The following is a 15,001-nucleotide window of genomic DNA, read 5'->3' as shown; positions in this document are numbered from 1 at the left end:
ATAGTTTAACTTACCGGAGATTAGTTACGATAGTGGTAACAAGTTTAATCAAACCTTTGAATCAGTTACATCAGAGAATCTTCAAATGGATGTAATAATGAACATAGCAGTCTTCATTTACTCCCGGCATCTGAGCCGCTGAAGACAGTGGATTACCTTTGTTTGTGAAGGAAATTCGCCCCCGATCTAAGTAAATGCGTCTATGTTCGCGCAAATCATTCGTGATCCGGCCTCACCTACAGAAGAAGTGAGTATAAGGTTCTTTTATGAATCTTTGCGAATCATCTTTCCTAATAAAGTGCGAGTTAGCAAGTTCTGCGGCTAAAGTAAACAGTCTCATGAGAATGGCTCATCACCCCATGGAAGAGAGGGGCGGGGTGAGCGGAGCTCATTAGCATTTGAAGGAACATGCACTAAAACAGGTGGATGAAAACAGAGCTGATTTTGACAAGGTAAAAAGGGTGTTGTTTTACACTACCACTCAGAAATTTTAACCAAAGGATGTTATAGACTTTTCAGTAAGACCCTAAAGAATCATGTCAACTTGTGGAAAATGGACATCCGATGACCCCTTTAAGGCCCGTTCACACAAAGAATATTACTATGAAGATAAATTTAAAAATGTAAAGACTATTGCCTAAAATTTAAACTATTGTATAAAAGACAATATCACACTCGCATGTGTTGGTCTGAATACTCGCAGAAAATTCACGCAGACAAGACAAGACATACAACATACCCGTAAATACATGCTTGTAGTCCTGTGGGCTTTAGCTGTCAGGGTAACACAGATTAAATAAATAGTCAGAGACAGCTACACAGTCCTCTCTCCCTCCCAGGTGACTGAGTGAATATTAGAATTGATAATGTCTTACGTAATCTAAAGCTGACTAGGTGAAAGGCCAATGTAATTTAGTACTGACATAGTGCTCCATGTACACATTTGCTTTGACCCGGAAAGCCCTGCCTCCTAAAATCTGTTAAACTGTCTGCACTTACAGCATTACTGATGGTCTAAACAATCTCTGGCATTTCTTAAATCAAATGGAATATGAGCAGTGGGACTACAGAGTGGAATGTCACTTTTTCAGTTTTGTCATATTTCAAGGGTCAAGTATGTAAACATAGTGTGATTATATGCTGGCATAACAAATAGTTTGTTTTGTTTTCTAGTTCATTACATTTTTTATTTTTATTTTTTTAATTTATTTATTTTACTTTTTGAGAATCGTCAAGTAAATAAATCATTCTGTTCACTTGCATTCAGTGAACAAACTTGAATGGATGTTTTTGTGAATAGATTCAACAGATCTGTCTCCCCGAGATGAATCAAAATCTTGGAAGAGTCATGTTATATATAAAAAACTAACATTAAATGTATAATAGTATTCAAATATCAGGCAATATCAAATACATAATACTTTACATAGACATCATAAAACATGCATTTGTTTATTTTCGGTCTGAAATATAACGTTGCAAAGACAATGCATGCCATGTTCTGCTTGGTACCAAGATGTTTTTCATGTTAATTTAATTTAGAATGACTCCGGCACAAATGTTTACTGGAAACGAGTTTTACCCTGAGCCGATTTTTGTTCTTGTGGATGTGTACAGTTGATTGGCTTCATTATAATACTCCCAGCTCTTCTGTCTTCCAGCTCTTCTTAGTCATAATACCTTTTTAGTTCTCCTAATGATCCAAGGTTTTTTCCCACAAAACAGTGCTCCAGGTCCACGGGGTGTCGTGTGTGTTGTTGCTGCAGGTCAGTGGGCTGGAGCAGATAGAGTCATTATTTGGTTAGTGCTCACACCAGCTGGCATTCTCCGCCTGTGAATGAAGAGGCCTTTGTGGACAGTCAAGAACCCGCTGGGCATGCTGAAAACACATCCACGACATGAGGAGCCGAGAGAGGGAAGGCCTCTGCAAAAACAGAGACGACCAAGGCCTCTGCCAGTACAATCATGGCAGTCCTCATGTTCTGTCAGAGTCTTACCCGAGAGCCGGCCCTCGGGACATCGCTTGCGCTGGTGAACTCATACAGAATATCTTCACACTCATTGTGGGCTCCTCCACTTGAGAACAAGAGCCAAACGTCTGAAAAGGTATCCTTGCTGCCGGTTTTGAAAGACTGATGTAAGAAAGGGCTCCTCGTGTCCAAGCAAAGCAAATGGATGAAGTGAGAGTGTAAATGTAGAACTAAAAAGAGTTTTATATATTATTAAAAGATAAAGGCGTTCTTGTCAAGGGAGCCTGCGAACCAGAGGCTTGTCTGTCAGCACAGAGCTTCTTGGGATGTAAGAGCAACACTTAACAGCCCAGCAGTGTCTAGGAGACAAGTGACAGCACAAGATTGATGAGTTTTGTCATCCTTGGTGGGATTGGAGCATCAAGTTAATAGCGTGGTGCCGTTAACTGAGGAATAATTGCTATCAGATGTGGAAATGACAGCAGCCACTGTGGCAGGTGTGCTGTTGCCTGCAGGTCTCATGCTTTCTACCTGCGAGATCAAAGCTGGTTGATCGCTTACCTCACAAGCAAGGTCTCTTGTAACCCATGACCTCATCCTGCTCTGTCCAGTGATACAGCTTCATTGAGGGTGTCATGGCATGTCATATTGTCTTTGTGATACTTTACTGACATTTGGCAGAGATGCTTTAAATGTTTCCAAGATATTCAATATTTAAATACTAATTCCTGAAGAGAAAAATGTCTAAATGAAGAATAATGTTTAAAAAAATCTTATGTGGATTTGGTTTTGTTTTCATTTTGATCTCTTTACTAAGTTGGCAAAGTCATTTACACAATTGCATACACAATACTGCTAAAAATGTTGGGGTCAGTAAGATTTTTATTCAGCAAAGATGCATTCAATTGATCAAAAGTAAAGACATTTATAATGTTACAAAATAATTTTAATTCAAATAAATGCTGTACCTTTGAACTTTCTTTTAATCAAAGAATACTCAAAAATGTATTGTGGTTTCCACAAAAATATTAAGCAGCATGGTTTTCAACACTGATAATAAATGTTTCTTAAGCATGAAATCTGCATATTAGAATGATTTCTGAATTTATGTGACACTAAAGACTGGAGTATTGACTGATGAAAAAATTGTAAATTGTAATAATATTTCACAATATTGCTTGATGAGCACGAGAAACTTGTTTGTTTTACACATTTGTGATAATTACACATTTTCTGAACTTTTGAATCTTGCTGTTCACGGCACTCACACATAAGAAATACTGAAGATCACATGCTTTCACAGTTTAAAGGGTTAGCTCACCCCAAAATGAAAATTCGGTCATTAATTACTCACCCTCATGTCGTTCCAAACCCATAAGAACTTTGTTCATCTTCGGAACACAAATTAAGATGTTTTTGATGAAATCGGAGAGCTATCTGACACGCCATAGACAGCAACACAACTGAAATGTTCCCAGGTCCAGACATAGTAAATACATTGGTAAAACAGTCCATGTGACATCAGTGGCTCAACTTCAGTTTTGCAACGCTACGAGAATCCTTTTTTTTGCGCAAAGAAAACAAAAATGACAGAATTTACTCAACCATTCATCTCCCCCGAGTTACGTCATTTTGGAGAGTACCTCAGAGCGTATTTCACAGAATAAGCGTTGTTTACGTTCGGGGGGAAAGCGCGAGCATGAACGTAATCTGCGTATTTACGCTTAGGGGAAAGCGTGCATATGCATTGTGATACTCTCTAAAATGGCGGACGACGTAACTCAGGGGAGAAGAATGGTTGAGTAAATTATGATATTTTAGTTTTCTTTGCGCAAAAAAAAAGTATTCTCTTGGCGTCGCAAAACTGAAGTTGAGCCACTGATATCACATGGACTGTTTTACTGATGTATTTACAACGTTTCTGGACCTGGGAACATTTTAGTTATGTTGCTGTCTATGGAGTGTCAGATAGCTCTCCGATTTCATCAAAAACATCTTAATTTGTGTTCCGAAGATGAACGAAGGTCTTACAGGTTTGGAACGACACGAATTTTCATTTTGGGGTGAACTAACCCTTTAAATCCAGTTTGTTCCTGTTTAATTTCCCTGAGGTGCTCTTTGTCTATACCAGATAAACAACATTTCAAGGTATTTTTTAAATGACTGGAAAAAACATTTAACGCCACAGGGAGTCTGGTACTGTAAAGACATTAAAAATAAATACATAAACCTGAAATTGGAGATAAAGTCATCAACACAGCAAAAAAGTGCCAAAGAAATCCACAAGCGGGATTTAAGGTTTATTCAGTCACTGCTCTGCTCTTCTGGTGCTGTGTTTTAACCACTAAAAGCACAGCTCCTAAAAAAACAGGACTTACATTTAAATCCTGAACTGTGTGCTTTCTATTCACTGCAGCAACACACTGACACAATGGGTAAGGTAACACATGCTGAGAGGGCCAAAAAGCAAAGAAATAGAACAAAACTTGTTACTGCTTTGCACTCTTTTCATTGTGATCATATACATTTAGTATTCTAGATTTTCAATTCTATCGTGTTTTTTTTCCTCTTTAGGTCACAGTATTTATCATATAAATACATACATTTTACCCTGGTCTTCCAGGGCTATTTCTGGGGCTCTTTAAATGGTTCCGAAAAGTGCATCTGAAAGCCTTCTTACGAAAACAGATTTCCCAAATTCCCAATTGAGCATGAGTAATTTACTACACGCACTTAAAAGTTGTCACCCATACCTGTACAAACAGGGGTAGCCCATGACACACTTTCTACAAGTGAGGTGTATGGAAAAACCCAGTATTTCCCAGAGGCTACAGTGTGCCCAGTACACTTCAAACGGGCGGCAGGTTAGCACCATCAATGGGGCTTTTCTCCAGGTAAGTGCAGGCCCTCTGGCTTTGGCCAGGGTAAATGTCAGGCCTCGGGAGAGTGAGTTTATCTTGGACCAGTCTGGTATTTTTACACCTTTCATAAAAGCTCATGTCTGACCACTGCCACCAGGCTTTCCTCACTGGACAAATGGAGTTGTTGTTTTTTTTCTCTCTCTGAGGTGGTGTTCAGTCTTTTGTTTGACTCTACATATAAATTCCTAGCGGTTACATCTACAATATAGATTATAGATATAATCTATAAGGAATTTAACAATATGGGTTGCTTAATGGTTTCATATTTTTTGAAAAAATTGCATTGAGAAGTGAAATCATTTTCAGGAAAAAAATATAATAAAATAATAAAATATAAACAAATAAAACAATTCTTGAAAATGTTGTTTACACAGACCTTTTAATCATTTATTATTATAAAATACTGCTGACAAAATGTATAATGTGCATTGTTAACAACACGTTGTGAAAAGTCAGTAGCTACAGATTTTTTATGTTTTTAATTCAGTAAAAAGAACCTGATCATTAGTCTGAGAATCGGGCAAAATTGATCACATTATGGTTTTGATTCGGTACAAAGAATCGACTTTTAATGAGTCATTTGTTCTCAGACTACATTGGTCGTGCTGTATAGTTTTATTCATTAAAGAGAACAGACTCACATTCATTCGAAAATAGGCATTTTTCAAAAACTGGACTAAAACGTCTTGCTTTCACTGAAAAAAAAAAAAACTCTAAAGAGTCATTCATTCAAACATCAGACTATATGCTGTGTGGCTCGTCATTTGAACTGCTGTATGTTTATGACAACTAAAAAACCCACAATATTTAATCTACATATTTTTAAAGTTGTGTCCCATTCTACTTTTTATGTTTTGCATAAGAATAGCATATCAAATGAGCTGTTTACATGCTATTATTGCAGATAAGCCTTGTCTCCCCTAGCGATGTCATTTTTGAAAACTAACAGAACAAGTGCAGCTTTCCATAATGGCAGTTGTTGTTTGTTTTGCTAACCCACTAAGATGGTTAAGGTCTCGAAATGGCAGACTCTGCTTTAGGGCTGAATAAGACATAGCAAGGCTGATGTGGTCGGTTACAATGCCTGTCGTTTTTCCCCGCTGTGCCACCCATGAGCTTAAATTGCTAATGGCCCTGCCATGTATAAATACCATTCTCTAGCTAATTAGTCACACTCACCCACTGAGGGCTGCGGTTGCAGCTCAGACTGTAGGTGAGGCCAAAGGCCCACGTTTTAAATTCTCTCCTGCAAACAATACATGTCAGAAAGCTTTATCATGATCATTCTTCTGCGGCATAGGGCAGTTGGCTGGAGCTTAAAATGGGACAGAAAAATGCCTGTGAATTCATAAAATAGGAAACTCATTTTCGTCCTTGAAAAGTTTGAAGAATAAGTTAAGTGCATTGATTTATATCAGTTGTCATGCTTTTGTTTGTGGGTCAAGGCAATTGAGAGTTCTGTAGTTTGCTACAATATCATGTAACATTAATCATTTTCATATTGAGGATTACGTATTACAGTACCTGTAAGACATTTTCATGAGATGCAAATTCATAATTTTTAATTCTTCCAAAGACTTAAGAATAAACTTTACTCACCGAATGAACTTGACATCTTCAAGTGTAAGTTGCTCTCTGGAACAAGATGGATGGAGAGTAGCTAAACCAGCTTCAGTTGCATCTGTAACAGTTGCAGCAAATGCAAGTGCATTAGTCTTTGGCATGGTGTACAAAATATGGCAAGGCGTATGGAAAGTGAGAAGATTGTCAGTGTTTTACAAAGAGAATAGCAGATGGCCTGGATCTTGCCTCTGGCATTCGTGCCCTTTCCCGCTTCTGCTATTAAAACATGATGGGTGGAGGAGGGAAGCTTAATATTTCAACTCTGGCTAACAATTTGTGAGCTTCACACTTCACAACAAAGACGACTGAAAGTTCTTTGTTGGATGGCATTAATCATGGCATTGAACCTCAGTGTTACCAGCAGTAAAAGACAGCCATAAAAAACAAGGGTGCTTTCATTTACTGTTTCGGTAAGATCTGTGGTCTCAGGGATACTAGATATTTTCTTTCAGTGATATTTCATGTCATTGCTGTTGTTTGCAGTGGCTCGGTTTTCATCTGTGATTGTGATGGATTTCGTGACACAATTACTCATTTTTTTTTAGTCTTTGATACCTTTGTACCATATTAACAAAAACATTTTTTTTAAAGTTCATTTATTTTTGTTCTTCAGTGGCCAGAAAACTTTTCTTGCTTTGGATTCTCCAGACCATGTGTCAAAACCTTCCCTCAAGGGGCAAGATTCAGCCATTTGGAATTTATTTTCATTAAAAAAAAAATATATATATATATATATATATATATATATATATATATATATATATATATATATATATATATATATATATTATTTATTTATATATTTTTGCCCCCACATTTTGAATTTCAAGGCACCTTTTGCAATTTTCTGTGGCATTTTTGCCCTGGCACCTTTTCATTTCTGCCGCTGTCCCCGATCATTCATTTCAACTTTTTTTTTTTGCATATTGGGCATAGAACAAATATGTTCTGACAGTCCAGCTGATTTGAGAGAAAAAATGAGCTGAGTTTTGAATGTCGCCCTCTCAGATGGAAGGTGAGCCTCTCATGAAATGCCTGTTGTTTTTAGACGTTTGGAAAAAGTAACAGGCTGGCCTCAGACGCAGGGGGATTCCATATGTGAAAACACGTCACCTGGGCTTCCCTCGTCATCTTTTTCCTCTCTTTTGCTTAATTCTCTAATTTTTGCTGTTTTTGGACAAAGAAAAGGCAGTAGATTTAACCAGGTTGTTATGAATCAATTAAGTAGTTACTGAGGTAAATTGCTGGCAAAATATACAAACACACAACATACTAACCCGTTTGAAGTGCCTTTTCTTAGCTCTCCTTCCAAGTTCACTTCGCTCAGATCAGAGGGGCTGATATGCCTGATTATTGACCAATATTAGGATGAAACCCGAGCTGTGGACTGGGGGCGACAGCTCTTCCTTTTGATTGGGTGAGTGATGAATTACAAGGAAGTGCAGTAACTGGAGCCGAATCTACCACACGATGAGAGGCTGCTGGAGTGTTTTATCTAGAGACAGACAAGCTCCCGTTTCCCATTGTCTCTGTCTGAGACTTCCATCAAACAGAGGGTTAATGTTACAAACGTCTGAAACACTTGAGCAGTGTGTGTGTCTGCTAGTGACCATTATTAATGAAGTGACAACAGTGAAAGATGTGTGAGAAACATGCCACGTACCACATCCGTCATAGTCTATATATAAATAAACTCCAGACACCTTGTGCACTTCCTCTTCCTCCAGATAATAATGCACACTTATGGGTCCCTTTTATAATAGTTTATTTATATATTGCTTATGGTGTAAACAATAAAAATGAAGTGGTTTTACTATGGGCAAAACATATAAAGGATTATTTAAAACCAATCAATCAATTTGAGTTTCCAAAAGCAAAACATTTGCTCTGTATGAAGACCATGCAGCTTTCTGATTTAAGTAGATATTTTATGGAAAATGGTTTTAAGTCATTTCCTATCCACACTTCATTATAAATCCTAGAAACACTCAAGAGTTGTCCATGGACTATCCACACTTCATTATAAATCCTAGAAACACTTAAGAGCTGTCCATGGAAAACAGCACTGCAGTATTTTAAAGATGTTATTTCTTCAAGCTCCTATGAGAAAATTCTTAGCTCATTCTAATATACGTATGAAACTACAAATCTCTTCCTGAGGCTCAGAAATGAATGCACAGAAGAGAGGAAATTTCCCTGCTCAAGAAAAACAGATCTTATCAGACTCACACTGTTGCCCCAGAAATATCAGAGGTGCCGCTGAGTCCTCTTGCGCCACCTATGGGTGCTCTTTAGTTTACCTCCATTTATCTACCCTTTTGTTGTTGTTGTTTTGTTCTGGCTAAATTTTCATATTTGCGTTCTTTTCTTATTTTATGTCTTTAATACTTCATAAAGCATCAAAAAAGTGTCATAAAATTAGTCCATACCGCTACATTCTATGTCTTTTGTACTCATACGATAGCTTATTCGTGAACTGTGTTATTCATTCATCTTCATCTCCGCTAAAGCACAAATAAAGAAGTGACTTTATTAGCAAAGCCACATTATCAGCCTGTTGATCAAATGGCCCATCTGATACTCACTTTCTATTGTGCCAGAATGAGTCAGCGTTCATTCACAGCTATCAAAGCCACATGTTCGTCCCCATTTCTGACAGACACTCAGGGGAAGAAGTGACTGCTCAGCATCATTTGACATTATCTTTATGACACCAACCTATTTTGGGTCTTTATCACTCTATGTCACAGAGATTTGAAAATGAAGAGTCTTTCTGACCACTTCTGATACTATAAGGGAGATTTCTGCCTTTGTCTTCATGAATCCAATTAGCTGAAACAGTCTCTTTAATAACCAGGGAGATCCATCGCACATTTTGTGGCCATCACTTTTAATATCTCAAATCAAATCAAATCAAATGGCAAATGAAGGCAGCAAGGAAAGGCAGAGCTCTCCTGTTCTTCAGGCAGAAAACAAATGACCCGAATTAGGGGTCTCATCAGTCCTGTCTCCCGGATCAGAGCTCCTCTGCCTGTCAAAGTCACGTTTTAATCGCCAAGGTAATTTGAATTCACATTAATGAAAACAAATGGCTCCCTGAGCTCCTGGTGCTCAGTGTAATAAATTATTATTGCTCCCAACAATCACATCTCCCTGCATTTTTCAATTACACGCCCCCCGTTGAGTTGCTCAAGGATAGCCCACTTTGATGAAGATAAACGATCTTCCCGGGACGTCGGAGTGTCTGCTACCTCATTGTAATAGTTTTCTAATTTAGGCACATCTTGCATGATGTGAGACATGATTTATCTGTCTATATCTCTGGCTTGACATCGCAGTAATATAATTGAAAGCAGGTGCTAATTACACTTTTGATTGGGCAGGAACATTAACAAACAGAGGACGGCGTGTTGATCAGAAAACCTATTTTCCACACGGCGATTTAACAGTAATTAACAATGTCAGCAAGTTTTCTTTATAAAAGTCAAAGTCTGGGTTTTACTTTTTGTGGACAGAGTCTTTGGATTTATCAAGCCGCTGCTGTTTCAAAGTGTCATTGGTACCCTCTCCATCTGGCATTGTGGTTAATTGGCATCCCAGATTGCCCTACAAGCCAAGTAATCTGTTGTCCAATGTCACCATCCCCCTGTCTGTCACCGCGAGTGGCTCAGGTTTCCCGATCCAAGCTCCTTTCTGCCACTGACACAAACCGGATCCCTGGTTGTATGGTGCACTGTAAAACAACTTTCAGATTTATCACCTTTGAAATAATATTTCTCATTCTTTATCCACAATAAAAATGATCGACTGGGCCAATGTAAACAATAGCGATAGGAAAAAACATACAGAGTACTGTGAATTGTTTAAACACGCCTACATCACACACTCGGGTCGGTGATTTATAATCCAAATACACGCAACTCAGTGTACCTCTCAGGATCTCTGGAGAGCCGTATTAGTCCTGTCATCTCTTCAACAAAGAACGTGAAGTTCTGCAGGCTCGGATTGCAAGGGAACATCATTAAGATGTAATTGCTGAATGGGTAGCATAGCAGGGCATTGGATTTAACTGCACTTTGAATAAAGGTGTTCATTCTAACAGAGCAGCCTTTGGGAGCATATTGCCAACCCACAGTGGTGTTAATGACAGGCACTCATTCAATGTCTTTCACTCCCTGGAAGAATTTACGATAATTGTTCTGGTGTCGTGGAAAAGCGAGTTTTTGAAGATGGGCCGAGACAGAGGCCAGCCAGTGGGTCTAAAAACAGATGGGCTCTTCTACTTACAGGTAGTTTTTGCCCCCACAAAAATATCTTTATACACTGTTATTTTATATATCTAAATATATAAAATATATATCATTAAAATATTAATTTATATATAACTCTAATAATAAACAATCATTATGCATGTTATATATAGTGCAAGATTATTTAAATATAACTATATTATTTAAATATAATTTTTATAATAAATTATAATATAATTAAATTTATTATTATTATAATATTATAATTAATATAATATAATTTATTATTATTATACCTTATACCTATAATAATATCTGGCAAAAAACTAATATAATGCTAAATCCTGTGATTTAAAAAAAATAATGTTTAAGTTTCATTTTTATGCAATATGTGTAGAAGACTGGATGACATGCAAAACAATATGAGTTTCAGCTGCATGTGGACAGTTGGACTGTGCATTGAAAAAGCATTCATACCAAAAAGAAACTTAATTTCACTGTCAGTTCTCAGTGTCAATCAACAACATCTGTCAATCACTGAACACTGAACAGACAGGTCAGGCTAACAGGGGGTCAAGTTGCTCTACGTCCCGCTTATTCAAAAATGAAATACCATAACCACAGCTGCAACAAAATTCACTTTTCACAAGCTTGGCCTCTTGTCTGCTGGCAAGCTTAATTCTGAAAAATAACACCAAATACTCTTCCATTCAACATACGGACAGACGGTTATGTCTTCAGAGCATTCTCACTGAGTGACATGAAAAGGTTTAATCACCAGAGAGGTCCTCCAGTGAGCACTTTTCAGAAACATTTTTGGTTATGCCATTGACTTTACATGTCCTTGGAGAACCACTGAACCCTTTAATATGATGTAGATAAGGGTTGGCTTGCAGATGTACAATTCGTTCTACCTCCCAAGTCATCACGCCGGTAATGACTATTCTTCCATATTAGACTCTTGGCACAATGCAATATAAAGGGATTGATTTACCCATCTGAGCTCTAAAAAGTCTTTATAAGGATAAGTCTGCATACTTAGGAGTAGTACTTTGTTGGAACCATTTTTTTGAAGGCCTGGAGCAACAAAATAGTGTTGATGCAAAGTATACATCCAACATCAAACTAAAGGCCCTATCTTATGGAAATAGTGTGGGCCATCCCATCATGCAAAGTATTCTACTGCCAAAAGGGCAACTTCTGTATCAACATTTTATACATATATAGAATGCTTTACAACCTCCATATGATTACAACCGAACCTACAAGCCTGACTCGTCGTAATTGACTTCTCTTGAAGCCCACCAGAGTAAGTCTTTTTTTAAGCCTGTAATGAATATTTGGTCTGTCTGTGTCACTACACAGTCACAGAAAAGACGCCAGGGAGTGTATCTATACAAAGGACAATGTAAAAAACAAACAGACGAGCACCAGCTGTACTGCATCGGCCCAGATGGGCAGATCTTCAGACTACTCCTTCGTGTCTACTTACTGCAAACTGAATCCACAGACCTTTCCATCACAGTTCACTTCACTTAACACGGAACAGGAGCTGAATTATCAGCGCACGTATAGTTCAATCAGATTCACTTTCCATACATAACTCATAGGCCTTTTTTGCACTTAAATACTGTACTGCATGTAATTCCCTTGCTTTTCATTAATAAACTATTTTTTAAGATAAAATCTATGCTTCATCTTGTAGCGCTCAAGAAACCTGATCATATTTTACAGCTCACATTGGAAGAGATCCCTTCCTGCTGTTAATCAGATACATGGCTACATGGGGGATACAGTGCAGGTGGAACACTATTACTTACCTCCTAGTCAACACCTGCCCTGTTCTTCTAACCACCCGTACTCTTCTGCTTTTCCCATCATTTCCTCTCGTCCTCTTTTTCTGAATATAACAGGTCCATAAGTGAAGCTCCAGCTGTATGTATACAAGACGTCTTCTGTCTGCATATATAAGTCTCTGGTTGCTCTCAAAGATCCATTGGCTCTCCTTTATGAACTGATCTCTTGCTCTCTATAATTCACTGCAGATTCACAATATTCACTCATGGGTTGTGTAAATGAGGCTTCTAATTGCAAACAGCACTGACCATATTTGCAAATACACTCAAATGACTTGTATGAATTTACACTTACTCACACAAAGCAGCTAAAAAAATAATGCATTGCTAAGAACTCCATTTGGACAGCTTTAAAGGCGATTTTCTCAATATTTGGATTTTTTTTTGCCCCCTCAGATTCCAGATATTCAAATAGTTGTATCTCGGCCAAATATTATCCGATCCTAACAAACCATACATCAACGGAAAGCTTATTTATTCAGCTTTCAGATGATGTATAAATCTCAATTTTGAAAAATTGACACTTAAGACTGGTTTTGTGGTCCAGGGTCACATTTGTAGTTCGTATCCACACTAAATGAGGGTTCGAATACACGTCTGTGAAACCTGCTGCTCTCACGAGAAATAGGCATGTTGTATGAAATTATTAAGAGATGGCCTGAAGTGTTTTGGAATTATTTCTCAGAACTGGTTAAGTGCTTTGATTTGTAATTTCTATTTGCATTATCAACATTTCCAATGTAATTCTGTGGAACCGCTTTAGGAGAACTTTGACAAGTTAGTGCTGTATTAAATTGTGTGCTATTTTTACATTTGTTACCCAAAAAGTAATGTCTGCACTGTACTGTGAACCCAAGAGTTGGTGGATTTACAAGGTGGCTGTGAGATCATTTCCACACTTTCCACACTCTTATAAATCACTGGCTCTCTCCAAATACACAGTTCCAAATGACTTTACCACGACAATACACCCACTCTAGAGCTTTACGCAGAAATGAAAGTCACTGTCTTCTTGAACTCTCCAGCTCAGTGACAATAGCAGCGGCTCTGGAAGTGTTATAAAACTGAAAGAAGAGCTTGGTTAGGGCTTATATTAATTCTTAAAGTATGTCCAAATTTCCGCACATGTGGTTTCAGTTGCATGATCAATGACTGGAGTATGTCAGATACCAACCACATCCTCCACCAGTTTCCTTCTGTAAGTGCACTAAATCAAACCTCGCTCAAGGAATTGCTTCATGTCAGCGGGTTGCTATTGTCAATAAATGGAGTTTCACAGAAAAGCTATTTTATAGTCACACTGTAGGTGAACAAAATGCTGCAGTATTTGCACAAACCAGAATAATAAATTAAGACATATAATATAGGATTACCAACAACTATACAATTAATGTCAGGGCTTTCGTTCCATCAACACATTATGTTTACTATGAGGCAACAGTGGCATTGTTGGTTTTTACTAATTGTTAACATTTGGAGAACATGAAGAAAATGGAAGCAAAAATGAAATCCAGATGGGTCCTTATTATCGCAAAACATGCCTAAAATCACATCAGCTAGAGGAAGAGTGTTTCATTTCCAACACATAAAAGTAGCTTCTCAGCAAAGAGTGATTGTTCAATTAATAATAATAGGGAACATCCCTCCTGATGTGAAATTACCACTCATTTGTGGTTTAGCACGTTACAAAAAGTTGAAGACAGCTCTAGCGGTTGCTGCTATAGTTCAAGATACCAACAAGGCCTGGAACAGGCAAACTTGCTAATTGTGTTTTCGCACAAATGATTGGCTTTGAAGGCTTTCCTCCTCTTTTGCGAGGTCAAAAGGCTTTCCATGCGGTCACAGGAGCCCATGTAAGAGGCGGTATTTACTCTGCAGTAAAAGCAGAGCGGGAACACTCTGCCCCGTGTGCCATGGCTTTGGCTGTAAAGTCTCTGTTTTTGTTTCTCCTACTGAAATTTATCATCCACAGCGTGGCCGCAACGACATCTGGAAACCTCAGGATGTGTACAGATCAAGTGCAGGAAGAAAAGCTGAGATGTGCTGACATACTACACAGGATTCAATATGCTAGTGTTGTAGCTCTTTGTTATTAAATTGGCTACAGGTATGAATAGAAAATGTAAAGGAATTTAACATTTTCCAATCCTGATTCTGGCTCATAAGAGTGATTAGTTCTGTAATCGGACTGTTAGAGCAATTCACAACTATTTGACATTTTGGTGAATTGGTGGCTAATTCATATGAATTGGTACCATCTCATTTGTACATTTTCGTGCTTATGCCCCATTGACAGTTAAGTTTAGATATGTATCTGTGGATTTTATGGCAGTGTTGCGGTGCCATTGAAAGTAGTGCGTGGTCCACTGCAGTGCAAGGTT

Source organism: Barbus barbus (assembly GCF_936440315.1).
Source record: "Barbus barbus genome assembly, chromosome: 18".
NCBI classification, from domain to species: Eukaryota; Metazoa; Chordata; class Actinopteri; order Cypriniformes; family Cyprinidae; genus Barbus; species Barbus barbus.
This window is presented reverse-complemented; position numbering follows the sequence as displayed.